This window comes from Elephas maximus, chromosome 8 (genome assembly GCF_024166365.1).
Source record: "Elephas maximus indicus isolate mEleMax1 chromosome 8, mEleMax1 primary haplotype, whole genome shotgun sequence".
Lineage (NCBI taxonomy): Eukaryota > Metazoa > Chordata > Mammalia > Proboscidea > Elephantidae > Elephas > Elephas maximus.
In genome coordinates, this window is record NC_064826.1 from 41,265,777 (window position 1) to 41,282,244 (window position 16,468).

At 41.2% G+C, this 16,468-nt stretch overlaps 1 protein-coding gene across 17 annotated transcripts in view; it reads left to right on the forward strand.

Moving 5' to 3' along the window:
* Positions 1-16,468, forward strand: part of NRCAM (neuronal cell adhesion molecule) — a 302,828-nt gene that overhangs the window by 125,926 nt on the left and 160,434 nt on the right. For all 17 annotated transcript variants that reach the window (XM_049893835.1, XM_049893833.1, XM_049893851.1 and 14 more), the window contains one exon: positions 9,790-9,867. The gene's annotated coding sequence lies outside the window, so the exon portion shown is untranslated. The remainder of the gene's footprint in view (positions 1-9,789; positions 9,868-16,468) is intronic.

Here is a 16,468-nt window from a genome sequence, read left to right on the forward strand (position 1 = left end):
TTTCTTAGACACCATGTGGAAACTCAATGTAGAAAATATATAAATATGAACTGCTTTTGCCTCTTGACTCAGGGTAGGTGCCTCCCCTCTCTCTGCCTCCATTCTGTGTCTTGGTTGGTGGTAACATCATCTGAAGACTATGCTCCAGGACAAGAGTGCCCAGGGGAGATCAAAGACACTTGGGGCCACACTGGGGTTCATCTACTCACCCATGGATCTTATAGTCCCAATCCAAACCCCAAGGTCATATTTGTTTCCTCCTCATCATCTCTCTCTCCCTCTCACACACACACACATGCACACACACATCTGCATGCACACACATGCACACACATCTGCATGCACACACATGCACACACATCTGCATGCACACATGTACACACACATCTGCACACACACACATACACACACATCTGCATGCACACACATGCACACACACATGCAGAAGCATATTTACAATTGCTTGTCTAAGACTGAGCTGCTGAAGGATTGGGATCACCTAATAGTTATCCAGATTCTCAGGGCTCAATGTTTGTTGACAGAGTATGTCTTCCATCCTGTGGATGGGAAACTATCCTAATTTTACCTTCATTTAGGAAGGAAATTTGACAGCCTCACAAAGTAACTATTTCACTGTTTAATCATTGTCATCCTAGAGACATTTTCTAACCGTGTTGCTCGTCCTGTGGCCCATGAAAGCTTGCATCAGAATCCCCTGAGGTTGCCTATTACGTAAGTGGATTCCCAGGCCCCTCCTGGACTACTGAATCAGGCTCTCTGGAAATCCGTATTTTTGATCTTCACTGTTGAGACTTTGGAATGGTGTTCTTTTATATACTGTCACGTAAATCCCTCTACATTTGTTTGTTTTATACTTAGTGAAGTTGAAAAATAGTTTCTCCCTATATGCTCTGTAAAATTTTTAGGATCTTCATATATTCATTGACAGTTTAGCCTCTTTTAAGCTTTTTTTCTTCCCTAGGCTAAGCAAGTACTGTTACTTTAATTCTTTCTAATACGGCTTATTTAATAGCCTGCAATCACTTTTGCTCTACTGCTCTGAATACACTAATATTTTAAAATTAAATCTGTTCCCCTTAGGTGCAGAAAAAGGACCAATGAGAACTAGATTTAATTTAAGGTTACCATTTTTTTTTTTTTTTATTAGGTTCAAAGGCGCCCTGGTGGTGTGGTGGTTAAAGCAATTTATTGCTAACCGAAAGACTGGTTTGAAACCAGCAGCCACTCCTTGGGAGAAAGATGTGGCAGTCTGCTTCCGTAGAGATTTACAGCCTTCGAAACCCTACAGGGTCACTATGAGTCAGAACTGATTCTACAGCAGTGGGTTTTTGGTTTCAGATCAGGTTCAAGACATGTAGACTCTATTAGATTGGGCAAAGCTAGCCATTGTAACAAACCCCAGAATTTTAGAAACTTCCCACAGAAGTTTCTTTCCAGCTCAGTAACAGTTCAGTGCTGGTGATCCAAACCAGAAGGGTAGAAGGAAGGCGCTCTCCTGCTTACCCTTCAGACCCATGCTGGCAGAAGCCATGCTGTGTTACTTCCACGGTCACGCTGGACATCTAGTGGGGAGATAATGGGGGCTGGAAAAGACACAGTTGCTTCTTAAACATCTGGGCAAAGTGACACATATTACTTCCTTTACATCCCCTGGCCCTGCCTAGGAGCCAGAAATGTAGACTCTGGAGAGGACCTTCTTCCCCATGGCCACTCTATAACAGAGGGGGGTATGACTTGTTGGTGGACAGCTAGTCATTATTGCCACACTGAATTTGCAGGTTTCTAATTATAGTTATCCACCACCTGTTGTCAGTTTGCCCTGGTGGTTTTCGTGTTGCTATGATTCTGGAAGCTATGCCACAGATATTTCAAACGCCAGCAGGGTCATCCATGGTGGACAGGTTTTTAGCAGAGCTTCTGGACTAAGACTAGGAGAAAAAGCCTGGTGATGTACTCCTGAAAATTAGTCAATGAAAACCTTATGGATCACAACAGAATATTTCTGATACAGTGCTGGAGGATGACACAGGGCCAGGCAATGTTCCATTCTGTTATACATCAGGTCGCCATCATCAGTCGGAGCCAGCTCGATGGTAACTAACAACAACATTTATAGTAATAGTAATTCCTCCTATGAAACTAAGAAGTGTACCATGTACTATGGCCCATGAAATGCTACGATAGTGATGACAGTGTGGTGGCCAGTGCACTCACAGCAAGATGGAGTATATCCAGCATGCCACAGATCAATCAATTTGCTCATTTTTGGATGTTTGTCTCTGTCTACAAGGGAGCAAATGATGGTGTCACTTGAGACAATCAAAAGCTTATGGGGGTGATTAATCTTCAATCTGTTTAATTTATCAAGGTATCAGTGGTTTCATTTCTTTGAACAGTGAAGCATGACACACATTGTTTCACCTGCGTTTCCATCAGAATGGATACCTACCTCTGCCACAAGTCCCAAGTTTACCGGTGTTACAAGTAGACTGAACTTGAAGCTAAACTTTGTGTCAGATGTCAGGGCCAATTTCTGGTAGAGGCAGCCCCTCTGGATGCCATCCGGTCGAAGGGGTACTAGTTGGAGAACCTGCTTTGTGGTCTCAGATCATACTCTCTGTTTTTTTTTTTTTTGAATCATTCTGTTTTATATGCTGCTGTAATGGAGAAAACTGGGTTTCAGGACAATTTTGGTTTTCTGCCATGCCAAGCTGAATTAGGCTGCTGGAGGATAGGCATACCCCAGAGAAGCCAAAGATAAACGCCAATTTCAACAGAGCTGTTTGTTCACCCTTTTTTCTTCACTTAGTGATTATAAATGGACCCCAAATTCAGGCCAAGGATCGTGTCAAAACAGGAAGTTAAGAAACAAAGTAATAAGAGCTATGGGATTAGTCTGTGATTTTGATACTGGTAAAGATTTATAAAGGCCAGATGTTATAAATAAAAAGTTTGTAAATTACTGTTATTTTATAGTGATGAAAGAACAAGACAATTTTGCGTGCTACATAAGTATGTAATAGTGCAGGGGTATAATTATTTTCTTACATGGGAAGTTTTTAAAATTGATGTTTTAAGAGCTATTTGTCAAGTATGTTTTAAAAATAGTGTAAACAAGATTATACTCTCTGCTTTTTGGAATATATTTTGCTTCATAGTTTGCCATAGTTGAAAATGGAATAGGCTTAAGAGGTCAAATGCTTGCTATTTTAATGTAACCTTCTTGTCTTAGTCATCTAGTGCTGCTGTAACAGAAATACCACAAGTGGATGGCTTTAACAAAAAGAAGTTTATTCTCTAACAGTCCAGTAGGCTAGGAGTCCAAATGCAGGGTGCCGGCTCCGGGGGAAGGCTTTCTCTCTCTGTCAGCTCTGGAGGAAGGTCCTTGTCATCAGTCTTCCCTTGGTCTGGGAGCATCTCAGCACAGGAACCTCAGTGCTCTGCTCCCAGTGGTGCTTTCTTGGTGGTATGAGGTCCCCATGTCTCTCTGCTTGTTTCTCTATTTTATATCTCAAAAGGGATTGGCATAAAACACTATCTAATCTTGTAGACCTCATCAGTATAACTTCCGCTAATCCATGTTATTATATCACAGTGATAGGATTTACAACACATAGGAAAATCATATCAGATGATAAAATGGCAGACAGTCATACAAGGGAATCATGACCTAGCCAAGGTGACAGATATTTTGGCGGGGACACAATTCAATCCATGACACTCCTCTTTGCTGAATCATCAGCTAGGTCACATTTTAGAAATCAACCTCACAGGAACCAAAGAGTAAAACATTTTTAGTGCCTTCACAGTTGTGCTGAAAGTATAAACTTAAAAACAAGATTTTGAAAGATTTGCTTACTGATACTTTTTACCTAATAGTGTTTGCAATAACAGATTTTCAGTTGTATTGAATGTTATGGATTCTTGTTTTAAAACAAGACAAACCCCAAACCAAACCAAAAAAAGTAAAATCTTGCCCCCACCGCAGAAAAAAGAAAAAAAAAAACAAAACAAAAATGTACGCCAATCAGTTCAATTTACTGTGGGGCAGTTAGGAAATTCATTGTTTGGTTTTTCCTTGAGTGGCTAAGGCAAGTATTCACCTTTTTGAATAATTGAAGTTTTTATCTTATGTTATGTACCTTTGAATTACTGTTATTGTAATAGGTTTCATTATGTGTACTGTGACCTTTGGGTTTCTTACATTTTTCACCATGATGCTATTCATCTTCCCAGAAGGCTACTTGGAAAATATATCAGATCTCATCTTGACCTTTTGACTCAGGGCTGGTTTTGCTTTAATGGGATAAGTTGATTGTATTTTGGTTAAAAAAAAATTAAACTCTTCCTTTGTTATTGGAAAAGTAACCCTTAGCAATGATTTATTACCCTATCCTGGTGACATAAATGCATTTCAGAATGATGAAAGCCTATTGACACAGTTGTAAAAGCAAGAATAATGAATGTGACAAAAGTTCATTCCCTAGAAATGTTTGGCATAATTGTTGACACGGTAATACAATTAACACATAGTCTTTTGGTGGTCCTTGTAATGTTTGAGGGTTTAAATTGTCACAAAGAGGTTAAAACTGTGGCAGTTATCAATAATATACATAAGCAAGGAAGAAACCATTTCCCCACATGATGCCATGGAACCATGATGTTGAGAGCTGCCATCAAGTTGGCTCCTGACGCGTGGCAACCCCACGCACAACAGAAGAAAATGCTGCCGGCTCCTGCACTATCGCCACGATTGGCTGAGGATTGGAAGGTTGTGATCCTTAGGGTTTTCACTGGCTGATTTTTGGAAGTAGATCATCAGGCCTTTCTTCCTAGTCTGTCTTAGTCTGGAAGCTTCATTGAAACTGATTCAGCATCACAGCAACACGCAAGACTCCACTGACAAAGGGTTGTTGGGTGCACTGCCAAGTGGCTGGTGGGTGCCGATGAGGTGCATTGGCCAGGAAACAAGCCCAGGACTCCCACATGAAAGGTGAGAATTCTGCACTGAATCACCACTGCTCCCAACCTATGCAAACTCACATACGTACTCCTTCCAGAGCATTTTGCCCCGAATTTGTTTATACTAAAAACTATTAAAATTTATGAAGAGAATCACATTCCATGTTCCAAAGCATCTCCCTTCATACCATACTTAGTAGCGTTTTCTTACTTGCTCCTTTTGTGAAACATTATTAATTAAAAAAAAAGTGCATACTTGATATTGAGGCCTAGGAATGATGGTGAATTAGGCATTTTTGCAAATCTTTAAACCATAGTCCCTGGGAAGGGGGTGGTAGTTCTGAGAGCATCCTCTTAGGGCTGCCGGGCTGCTCACTCAGAGCCGCAGAGTTTTCTACCTGCAGCTTTCCTCCCCTGGACCAGCCTCCCTTTCTGACACCTATATTTCTTGCCTCCCTCGATGCTTCTTTTTGGGCCTGACCACTCCGTCTGGCAGCCTCTTCTTCCCCTCCCCTTTCCTTAGCTTTCAGAGGTTCCCTCCACCCTAGGTTTTATCCTTCCCTCTCTGAGGAGCCCCGGGGTAAAGTAGAAAAAAAGCACAGGCTTTGGATTCAGGCAGAAGTGGTTTTGTATTCCAGTTGTATTACTTGCTCAGGAGGCCTGGTGGCACACTGGAGTCGTAATGGTGCAACAGGTAAGTGCTGGGCTGTTAACCAAAAGGTTGGTGGTTCCAGCCCACCCAGCAGCTCCACAGGAGAAAGACCTGATGATGTGCTCCCTTGAAGATTACAGCCTAGAAAACCCCATGGGGCAGTTCTACTCTACCACATGTGATCACTATGACTTGAAATCTACTTGGGTAGCACCCAACAACAACAATAATCACCTGCTAGATGTGTGACTGGGGTCATTTAACCTCTCTGTGCTTTAGTTCTGCCTCTATGTCAACGAGATAATGATACCTATCTCAACGGCCATGGAAGCATCAGTCAAGAAATCAAAAGACGCGCTGCATTGGGTAAATCTGCTGCAAAGGACCTCTTCAAAGTGTTGAAGAGGAAAGATGTCACCTTGAACACTAAGGTGCGCCTGACCCAAGCCATGGTATTTTCAATCACATTATATTTTTTTTATATGCATGTGAAAGCTGGACAGTGAATAAGGAAGACCGAAGAAGAATTGACGCCTTTGAATTGTGGTGTTGGCAAAGAATATTGAATATTCCATGGACTGCCAAAAGAATGAACAAATCTGTCTTAGAAGAAGTACAACCAGAATGCTTCTTAGAAGCAAGGATGGTGAGACTGTGTCTTATGTACTTTGGATATGTTATTAGGAGGGGTCAGTCCCTGGAGAAGGACATCATGCTTGGCAGAGTACAGGGTCAGCGGAAAAGAGGAAGACCCTCAACGAGGTGAATTGACACAGTGGCTGCAGCAATGAGCTCAAGCATAACAATGATTGTAAGGATGGCGCAGGACCAGGCAGTGTTTCGTTCTGTTGTGCATAGGGTTGCTATGAGTTGGAACTGACTCGACGGCACCTAACAACAACAACAACAATCTCATAGAATTGGTGTGTCACCTGCAATAATCTATACACAGGGCCTGGGACATAATAGAAGCTCATTAAGTGTTAGTTCTGTTGTCTCCTTCAGGTAAAAAATTGCAGTAATTTTGTTGATGCATGTCTTTAATTGATTAACTCTTTAATATTTAGCAGTAGCCTCCAGTCATCTACAATACACAGTTTCAGCAATAGCTTACACCTCCACAGCTGTGCCGTATAGCTCCGTCAGACTCCATGTAATACCAAAAAGTTGGGGTGAAGATTCCCTTAAAGAGCTCTGGCCAGCAAACTAAATCACTCTTTTAGTTTCTGTTGATTTTTTCGTGCACAGAAGTTTATTTTAGAACAAATGTTAAGAAGGAAAGACTAGGCTACCTTTTTGGGTTGCCTGTCAGCCTGCCTGTGATTTTTTGGAGAAGTGTTGTGATATGCTTTGGCCAGGGCATTCAGAAATGATTGAATTCTTCTGGGCCTATGAGAACCGCAAGGGAGATACTTACGGTGGGGTGCTGACAAAACAAGACCTGGTAAAAGTGCATTATTAGCTGAGGCTGTGGATTCAAATGCCAGTACAGAGCTTTGGTGCACTAGGCTGGAACTGGTGGTAAGCTTCTTTCCCTAGTGAGGTTGGCTAAATGGCCTAGAAGCAAAACAGCCCATTAAGCATGGTCTCTTTCCCTTAAGTTCAAACCAGCGTCAGACTTTAACACTGCAATGTGAAGGGAGACACTGCTCTGGGGTGCACATCTAGTAACAGAGAAGGAGGACCCCGAGAAAGGGTTTTCCCTACTGCCAAGTACTGCACTGGGCTAACACACCTGCCTCAGGCCCTGGGCAGGGCCAGTAGCACAGAGCTAGCCAGCCTGGAAGAGAGAGATGGCCAAAAGATAGAAAGAGAGATGACTAGGTGGAGAGGAGAGAGATGAGACCACATCTGCATGTGACCTTCTAAAGCTACACCCCTAAAGGAGTGCTCACATGATAGGGTGACTAAGAATTACAAAATCTTTCCATTATTAAAAAAGAAAGATGTGCAACCATGTCAGATGTCATGGCCTAATAGCATTTCTTAACCTTAAATCCCATCTGTGTATCCCGATTCACCTTGGGGAGTTCTCTAATGTGTGCCTGTTGGGGGTGGGCTTAGGGAAGAGGCAGGAGTTAACCCTACAAGCCAAAAATCTTGTGTTTTGGTTACTGAAACACCCTGTAAACGGTCTTCCTTTCCAATCCCTACCCACCCTCCGCCAGTCACCCACATGACTGAGGTTTTATTTCCTATTGCCTAAAAACCCTCCACCAGTCCCCATTGTTCCCAAGTTAAAGTCCAGACTCATAAAATGGCTGAAGGTCAAGGCTCTTTACACTCTGGCTCCAGATTACCTCTGTAGCCTCCCCTCTTGCCACTACACCCCTCTCCCATCACTTCCCCATGCCCTGTAATTTCATTGCTCTACTTCCTGTTATCTGGACGCACTGCCCACTTTGTCATTGTCATTGCCCGTCCCTCTGCCCAGAATGCCCTTCTATCCACCTTTAAGGTTCAACTCAAATATTTTTTCCTGTGGAAAGCCTTCCTTGATGCTCCCTCTGTAGAATTAGTTGTTCTTTCTTCTGGCACCTCATAATATTCTCTTTATACCCACTGCAATTTAGTCATTGATAGTAGTTCTGTCTGTTTTCCCCGTCAGAGAGTGGCCTGAGATCCTTTGATAGGAAACTTGTCTTATTTATATTTTATGCTTTGTGTCCTTATTTATATTTATCCAATGTATGTTGGCGCAGTGGTTAGAGCTCAGCTGGTAACCAAAATGTCAGCAGTTCGAATCCACCAGCTGCTCCTTGGAAACCCTATGGGGCATTCTACTCTGTCCTGTAGGGTTGCTATCAGTCAGAATCAACTCGGTGGCAATGGGTTTGGTTTTTGGTTTATGACATATGAAATATTTAATATAAGTTTCTTAATTTCAATTGTTATTATAGCTATTTTCGAATTCTTACACTCTCTCCAGTACACCTCTAGAGATTTTTTTTTTTTAAGGAATTAAATGACAAGGAAAGAAAATCTGTACTATTATAAAATTGGCTTCAATTCCAAGGAAAAAATTCACTGACTTCTACAACATTGACATTTTCCCCTGATAAAATGGCAATGCCTCAGATGCAGTGAAAATCTATTAGTAGTGGCTTTGTATTTTTTTTTTTTTAGATTAAAATTTTGCAATTTAGTAGGGAAAATATTCTATTGTATTTAAAATTTTGTATTATGCATTTAAATGTATTTAAAATTCAAATTTTAACGTGTATCTAAAATTTTGCAATTTAAGAGGAAAAATATTCACACATGCATAAACTAAAATATCTAACATTATCTCACATCTTCTATTTTGCTGATGGAATAATTTTGCGATTCACGGTTGTCCTAATATTTGAGTGCAGCCCAAGAGTTCCTGAATTGACGGTTGTTTCCCTTCTCTGAAAGGTTTTTCAGAAGTTCATATTATGACTTCTGTTTCTAAAAATGCCGGGCCCAAAAAGGCACAAATCCTCCCTTTAGAAAAACTTGGGTGTCACTGAATTGATTGTTTAAAAATGAAACTTAATGTGCTCAACTGTGATTGTTTTAGTCCCCATCCATGCTGTCCTTTCCTGGCTGATTCTCAGCTGGAGTGTTTGCAAACACTGAGGCTGAGGAGAAGTGAATTAGCGATTGTCAAGCTCTGGAGCTGTCGATGGCTTACCCTTTGTCACAACTGAGGTTGAACTTTCTCCTCAGGTCTTGGCTGCTCCTTTCATCTCTTCAGGGCCCTGGGTGAAAACATGGGCCCTTTCAAATATAGTCAACAGAATTCCTATGCTACTAAATTAACACTTAAAATAATTATAATAACAATAAAAATCCACAGCAAAGAAGTACTTCAGCCACACTGAATATATACATAAAAACAAAAACAAAAACTATTCCCCTAAACTGAAAAGAGGAATCAGGCTGAAGTCCATCAAGGTGATGACCACCACAGTCCTAGTCACCCTTCTGCTGTCTTTTTTGATGGAGCCAGAGAGATGTTATTTTGGCAAGTCTACTTATGATTTTTTTACTTATGATTTGTCATTCCTTACAGGGTTTCTCTGTAATTGTGTTTCCCATCGGGGAGTCAGTCAGAGTTAATGTATTGACAGTCTGCTGTGATTGGCGAGGGAGTCTTGTTAACATTTCCCCTACTCTTCAACCCACAGAAGGATGCTAAGAAGACCTTCCATTTAAAGAATTAAAAGGAAGAACAACTTCTTCTGATACGAAGACCTTCTTCAAAGGTAAGACTTTGTCTTTTAAATCTTTTAAAATTATTTACTACCCAAAGAAGAGAAATATACCATCAAATGATATAATTGTGCAATATTATTCCCATACTTGATTTTTTTTTCCCACCCAGAGCTTATGATAAAAGACAGGATACAGGAATATAGGTGCAAAATCATGAATCACTCTGTATGTCAAAAAGCCAAAAAAAAAAAAAAACCCATTGCCATTGAGCTGATTCCAACTCATGGTGACCCTATAGGACAGAGTGGAACTGCCCCATATGGTTTCCAAGGAGTGCCTGGTGGATTTGAACTGCCGATCTTTTGGTTAGCAGCTGTAGCTCTTAGCTACTATGCCAGCAGGGTGTCCACTTGTCAAAAATGATGTATCAAAAACATAGGGAAGAAAACCAGCCCTTCATGACCTTTCATAGTAACAGGATTTTTGTTTTACAAAATCATGAATCATAAATTGCAGAACATAGACAGGACTCCTAGTAAACAATGTGCTGGTAAAGGAACTAAAGATTACAAATCGTGGGGAATCACTTTCAAAGAGTGTTCTTTTTGATCCAGCCAAAAATATCAAAAATCTCCTGGGAACATACTATCCATACAGGATTTTTCTTGTCTCACGGTGAAGCCTAAATAATACAAAAATCTGTTCTGAAAGTTTAAATATTACTTTGATATGTGCTTTCTGCTTTGTAAACCCCTTTCCCACCCCTTACTTCCCACCCCAGTCCCTTGATCTCATTGAGACTCATCAGCTCTAGAACAGACCCTGCCAGGCCTGTGGTGCCTTCTGAAAGGCCATCTATTATAATATGAAACTCAATGAAAAAGATCTTACTTGGAGATCTGGAACACAGTTCAGAGAGCTGTATGTCAACCAATAATGGCCTTCGTAAGGAATTTATGAGAGCGTGATTGTTCAGAGTTAGCTCTCTACCTCATAGGTTTCATCGAACATATAAAAGAAACTCTCATGGACTGTAATTAAGAAGATTGTTGGCAAGATTTTATGGTAGTAAAATGCTCCAAGCATGTTGTCCCTTGTCCCTGAGAATTCTTAAGTTGATCCTTTCAGATGTTGTTTTGTATTTAAGAGGAGACGATTCATGCCTCGGTTGAGTTTGCTTCTATGGTGTTATATTGAAATTGATTTCATATGAGTAACTAGTTTCTCTGGCGTTTCAAAATTCCATCAGAAATCCCCAAATTAGTAGCTTGGAAACTAAGAAATATTGCTTTTTAAATCAAAGAGGACACGTTTTGTTCTTGAAAAGCGTCCTTGAAAAAGAGTCCTTGGGAAATGAAAACTAACAAAGAGTAGCAAAATTGATAAGTTAGGTAATTATGGCCAGTACCAAAAGAGCCTTAATTTTGTATAAATGGTTCTTTTAATAGAACTTTCCTTTAGTTTATGTAAAATGACTAATTTTATAAAGTTGTGATCTACCTCTATCTCCCATTCCCTCAACAAGTGTCCGTAATTCATAAGATAAAGAATGTCTGCGAGGTAAATCAACGTTAACGGTAAGCTCCATCCATCTAACAGGGACATGAAAAACTGGATATACCAAATTGCAGTTGTTGGATATCAGGAATTAGTAGTAATGATGTTAGGTAAAGTGGCTTACCAATAAAATACTAGTATCTGATGTAATGGAAACCCTGGTGGCACAGTGGTTAAGTGTTTCCGCTGCTAACCAAGAGGTTGGCAGTTCAAACCCACCAGGCACCACTTGGAAACTCTATGGGGCAGTTCTACTTTGTCCTATAGGGTCGCTATGAGTCAGAATCGACTTGACGGCAGTGGGTCAGTGGGTGGGTAGTAAGTTATGGCAAGTTCTTCTATAGATAATAAATTTTGTGACATCTAGGAGAAGCAGAAAGCCAGCAAGGCAGGAGTTTATCTATAAATGGTAGTTTCTTGTGAAACGGGAAAATGCACGAAGACAAGGCAAGCCAAAGAGCTACCATGAGGAAGCTCATGGCATCCTTTTAAGATGGCAGCAGGTGATTTCTAACTTACCAGGCAGTCTTGGGTGGTTTCTGAGGGAGTTTTCCTGGCTAGATGCATTATTTTCTTTTTCTTTCATTGTATGAGAGTTATTTGATTGAAAACTTCTGACTTCTAAAGCAACAAGTGAGAAAAGGTTCACTTCCACCACTCTCAATACACACTTCTTGCTGATCTTTTTTGGTTAGCCTTTGGTTGAGTGATTAAAGTGAACTTTTAGTTGTCAGGCACTATGAGAGCCACAAAAATATTTCATTTTATCTTTGTGAATGGTTTAATCTGGCCAAAACTAAATACTGTGTGTCTTCCCCATTTCTTTCCTTTGCCTCACAATGACTTGCTGAAACTTCCCGAAATTCTAAAGCACTCTTGTACTCAGAATGTCCTCAGGCTATTCTATTCAAGAATTCATTCGGCCTCTGACATTAAAATAAGAAAGTTTTTTTTTTGTAGCTACTTAGAATTTTCTGTAGTCTTTCCCACGTTCACTACTGTGCTGTGGTATCCAAAAGATGTGAGCAGGCAGCCAAAATGGCAGGCTGTGGTTCGAGAACCCCCACCACTAGCCCTCATCCTCCTCTCTGGGCAGTGCTGCTGCTTCTTCTGTACCTGTGCCCAGTGTCATTCAGAAAAACTGTGCTCCCATTTGTCATTAACACTAATGTGGAAGTTCTCTCCAAGGAATATCTGCCTTCTACCTAGGTCGAAAATCTTCAGCTAAAATGTAGGATCCCTAATAGTGGGATTTCAACAAATAGCCAGGGTGAGGATGAACACCCCTGAAATCACTGGGTAAAACTGATTTTCTGCTCTGGCTACATTTCATGTGGGTTTGGCTCTGGTTATCATCATAATGAGCCTGAAGAATACTGTCCATACTGCACCTTAAAGCTTTAACTGACGTTTGGCATGCTACGAAAAAAGAAAAATCTTACAGGTTATAGGAGTTGTTTACTAATTGTTTTTTGGTTGATGATTTGAAAACTGTCATTTCCCTTGGACTCATAGTACTAAGTTTTAAAAATTGTGCATACATCTTAGGAGATTGGTAGTTACATTCTGAGTTTCCAACTGATAACAGTAAAAAGACTTTGTCTTATAATTACTGAGTTGATCTGTAAATATGAATCAGTATTTTATTACAAAGCCCAGATAGGAATGCAGTTTTTAATAGTACTTAACAGTAAAGGGGTGGATCAAAATTTTGTCCTACAGTATTATTTTAAAGCTGAGAAGGTTTATGTTTTGTTACTGGACACCAGTCAAATCTAAGAGACACATACTATCCATGATAGGAGTACTCACCTCACAAAATTTGAGATGCAAAGCTCATGAACAAAACAGTTACCCCTGGAAGCCTAGAATTTACAAAAACCAAGGCTGGGATCTAAATTTAAGCAAAAGGTATGCACCTCTTTATTGTTTTTTACCAGTTAAGATTGATTAGTCGTTAAATCAGATAGAAAGCCAGAATGGTGTTTTCTTATGCTTATAAATACCTTTCCTCTTCACCCTGCCATCTCTTTGGACAAGCTCCAGACTTCAACCCTGTGACAGCATCTCTTGAAATGTTAGCACAGTTGGACAGTCCCTCGATTGTGATTGGGGAAAACTTCACAGACTGATTACCAGTTACCATTATGGTGACCCCATGTGCATCAGAGTAGAGTTGTGCTCCATGGGGTTTTCAATGGCTGATTTTTCAGGAGTAGATCGTCAGGCCTCTCTTCTGAGGCACCTCTGGGTTGACTGCAGCCTCCAACTTTTTGGGTAGCAGAGAGGGTTAACCATTTGCACTACCCAGGGATTCCACGGAATGACTTCTCACCACCAAAGTGCAGCATTCCCAGAAGCCAAATGACAGTGTGATGAGGAACGTTCTGTTCTTCCATCATCCTACCCTGCCCAGCTTTGCATTCTTATTTGGAGTCAGAGTAGTGCCCTGTGTCATGGGGTCAGATGGAAGTATATTATAGCTCATGTACAGTGTTTCTGTAGGGAGGTTCAATTATATTTCCTGATAATTATCTCCGAGTTATTACGGCATCTGTCAGTGTGAGTGATGCCTTTATTGATTAAATCCTTTCTGTCCCTTCCATCCTCTTCTTGTCATTCTCATAGGACACAACTACTTTTCTCTGGACATTCCATCCTGCTGTCCTCCCTCCACCCCCACCAGTTGGGGCCACTCAATTTGGTAGCAGTTTCTGAAGGCTCAGAAAGAGCAGTTGAAAAGTGTCTGAAGAAAGGCATCAGTGTTCTCTTTTTGGAGGGGGTGGGTGATTGTGCAAAGGTGAGAGAGTGATGGCGGAGATGTAGTTAGATTCTTAGTGGCAGCGACAATTAGTGCTAGTGGTCAGTGGAAGGGATCCTGGCACTCACATGGGCTCCTCCCCTCTGCTCCCACTGTACTCTGGTGGGAAGAAATATCTGCATTGAAAATGAAGGGGGAAAATCGCCTGAGTTATTCCATTACAGGAAATGAGTAGTGACTTAGCACTTCCACACGAAAGGGCTGATGCAGTGACCTTTGGAAATAGCTCTTGGCAAATATTTACTGGATCAGGTTTGTTTTCCCAGCTACACTTTTGGCTTATAGGTATTAAATGTGTTCTAGGGCCGCCAGAATCAGAGCTGGTGTTGAGGATAAGGTTAGATCAGTGAGTCGTTGCCTTTGACTTGCAGGCTCATTGAGATGACTGAGACTGTGCCACCAAACAGAAAGAGGAACCACTACCCAGTGACACTTATCAGCAGGTACAGCCTTACAGAAATAACTGTCCCTAAAGGGAAGCTTACTTAAAATGATAATTATAAATGGCATCCCTTATTCACTCAGAATTATGATCTTTATGTTCACTGTTCTCATCCCCACAATCAATATTTACTGAATTTTAGTTGTGCCCCGTAAGCCACTGAAAGAGATACTCTGAGAGTTGGCAGTCTGAAGTAAGACCAAAAACCAATTGTTGTAGAGTCAATTCTAACTCATGGCAAAAGTTGTAGAATCAGTTGACAACTCATGGTAACCCCACGTGTGTCAGAGTAGAACTGTGCTCCACAGGATTTTCAATGGCTGATTTTTCAAAGTAGATTGCCAAGCCTTTCCTCTGAGGCCCTCTGGGTGGACTTGAACCTCCAACCTCCAAAGCAGCTGAACATCTTAACCATTTGCACCACCTAGGACATACAACAGAATACTGGAAATCCTTAAGTGCTGAAGCCCCCTTATACGCTGTATACAGAGAGGCATAAATGTTTGGGTAGGTTATGTGGGTACTTTATCATAGCCTGTCTTTCTAGCATCTGGCCATTTCATCCCTGGCTGCTTTTTGAGGGAGTCCAATCCTGACAGGAGGGTTATCGAGGGAACTACCCAGGAGGAAAATGAAGCCTGGGTGGAACAGGAGGCCAGGACAGGCCCCTTGCTGGTAAATGCAGTATGTTGCTGTCACATCTGACTGCATACACAAATAGACGCTTGAACTTGTCTTTTTTTTTTTTTTTTTTGCTTTGTATTGTTTTTATTTTGCCTTTCATGACAGCATTAATTTTGGAAAGCAAAGAAATCTCTTGGAAGGACTCAAGTTTTCATATCTGCAGAAGGCATTCCTACAGCTTTTGTCCAACTTAGCTGGTCTGTAAAGACTCTTTGTTTCCGATTGACTGTCATAGAAAGCAAGTCCATAAACTACCCTGAATACAGGAGAGAATGATTTCCATTGAAAGAGTTGAGTAGAATATGGTGCATGGGGCCTGTTCTGAAAAGGGTTTTGTTTCCTGTAGCATGGTGGAAATTCACATTCAGATTGCTGCTTCATGTTCTTTAGTGCACTGCAGTTAAACAATGGGGCGTGCCAGCCTCCGCCACAGTGTTGATTAATGCTGTTGATTAATGCGTTCCTTGAATGTGTTGATGAATGTCTTCCTGGGATGCCTCCTGAAGCCGTGGCTGCACCTGAGGTGTGTGGATGTGCCTTCTCCCCAGCTGCTGCTTCGCTCACGTGGGCCCATTCACACCTGGGTTTCTGGGCGTATAGTTCACGCCAGTGCCATTTATAAATAACCAGAGATATAGACATGTTTTACAAATATTCTTCCTCAAAAGTGGCCTACGCCATAATCCAACAGGGACTTAAGAAACTGTTAAGTCCACAGGAGAAATGCTCTTCCAGCTAAACGTAAACGCTTGGTGGCAGCCGTCTCTGCTGTGAATGGTCCTGCCCTGAGTTTTGTTTTTGTTCTTTTAAGTCAAAAGAAAAAGCTAAAATACTTAGGGCGTGCAGTTTTCACTTGAATAATACAGGAAGCGATATGCAAATGGACTGTCCATTAGACGCTTGGTGAACTTGGCATCTTAGTTGGAAACCCATTCTTCCCAGAGGCAGGGTTCCCGTCAGGCCAGCCCGGGTAATTCTGCTTTCAGTCAGCTTCCCTCAGGGTTGTGACTCTTCTCGCTGTATTATGAATTCCTTTTAAACCACATATTTTTTTCCTAGCTTGTTTCCAAAAAGATTTATCTTGACGTTCCCACCTGGCTCTTGGTTTGAAAAAGATGAGTGTTTCAGAGTTTTTATTTCTTTAGCA